Raw genomic sequence first — 1,652 nt, 5'->3', positions numbered from 1 at the left:
CTTTTGGGTTCCCATCTAGGCTTCGTTGATTGGCGCGGCATGGATCAAGATGACCGCCTCCAGGGTAGCAGTTTCTTGCCGGCTTCTGCGGCGGCTGCTTGGGTGGGGGCGGCGGCGTGCAGTGGAGGGGGCCACGCAGCAGCCGACGCCAAGGCTCACTTTGGGTTCCAGTCGGTGTCAGAGAAGGAGAAAGGGGAGAAAGTTCACCAGGTCTTTGAAAACGTGGCTAAGAAGTATGATATCATGAACGATTCGATGAGTCTGGGTATCCATCGGATCTGGAAAGACACCTTCTTGCACCAAATGAATCCGTGGCCAGGCACCCAGTTGTTTGATGTCGCTGGAGGGACAGGTGACATCGCCTTTCGGTTTATCCATTATGTCCGTTCCCAGCGGGAGCATCAGGCCCGACAGAAGCTGAGGACACATCAGAATTTATCGTGGCAGGAAATTAGCAAACTTTACCAGGGAGAGGAGCATAACTCCCCGGGGGGCTCCCATGTGGTGGTCTGCGACATTAACAACGAGATGCTGAAAGTTGGAAAGCAGAAATCACAGCGCCTTGGCTATTCGGAAGGACTGTCCTGGGTGCTTGGGAATGCGGAAGAACTGCCCTTCGACAATGACAGTTTTGACGTTTACACAATTGCCTTTGGTATTCGGAATGTGACTCATATTGATCAGGCATTACAGGAGGCCTATCGTGTCTTGAAACCAGGAGGGCGGATTTTGTGTTTGGAATTTAGTCACGTCGGCAATTCCCTGGTTTCCAGTCTCTATGATCTGTATAGCTTCCAAGTTATCCCTGTGCTGGGTGAGGTCATTGCTGGTGACTGGAAATCCTACCAGTATCTTGTAGAAAGCATCAGGTGTTTTCTAACTCAGGAGGAACTGAAGGAGCTGATGGAAGATGTGGGTTTCCTGAAGGTGGAATATCGAAATCTGAGTTCAGGCATTGTGGCCATTCACTCTGGCTTCAAGCTGTGACTTTCAGGAAAAGCATTTCCTGACACAAAATACAGATGCCATCAAAGGAGATTGAATTCAGAAATAAATTAATCCCTGAAGAATCAAGATTTAAAGTCTGAGTTGTTGTTTTGGGGAGGGGGAGGGCATTTTTTGAAGAGAAGTCAGCTGTATGTCTTTAGGGCATCTTTTCACAACAATAACACAACAACCTGCATTACCTACTTGAACTTAAGTTTTTTATATCTTTTTAAAGCCCATTTATAGCACCAAAATATTACAAGCCCTCATTTGTTGATTCTTCAGTCATGCAAAACTACCTTCAGCGTACCAGGTAGAAAATGAGATAAAACGAGTGCTTAGGAGAGAAGTCTGGATTTTTTATTTTATTTATTTATTAATTGAATTTGTATACTGCCGTTCCCAATTTGGCTCATGGCGGTTTACATAGTAAAAGTATAAAACACAGTAAAACCCCCATAATTATCCTTAATTATTGAACAATATAAGAAAAACCACTAAACCAGGCCAAAGAAAAACCACTAAACAACTCACCCCTCCAGTCAGCCAGGGCCAACATTCTTGCTGTCCTACTAATGAGAGTGGGGGATCCCAGATTGACTAATGGGGCCATGCTCTGGCCTCAACTATATGCCTGGCGGAAGGGCTCTGTCTTGCAAGCCCTG

General features: G+C 46.1%; 1 pseudogene; it reads left to right on the top strand.

Moving 5' to 3' along the window:
• LOC143831633 (2-methoxy-6-polyprenyl-1,4-benzoquinol methylase, mitochondrial pseudogene) lies at nt 1–1,074 on the top strand (annotated as a pseudogene).
• The last annotated feature ends 578 nt before the right edge of the window (nt 1,075–1,652 follow it).

The sequence above is a fragment of the Paroedura picta genome, chromosome 3, assembly GCF_049243985.1.
Source record: "Paroedura picta isolate Pp20150507F chromosome 3, Ppicta_v3.0, whole genome shotgun sequence".
NCBI lineage: Eukaryota > Metazoa > Chordata > Lepidosauria > Squamata > Gekkonidae > Paroedura > Paroedura picta.
This window is presented reverse-complemented; position numbering and strand designations above follow the sequence as displayed.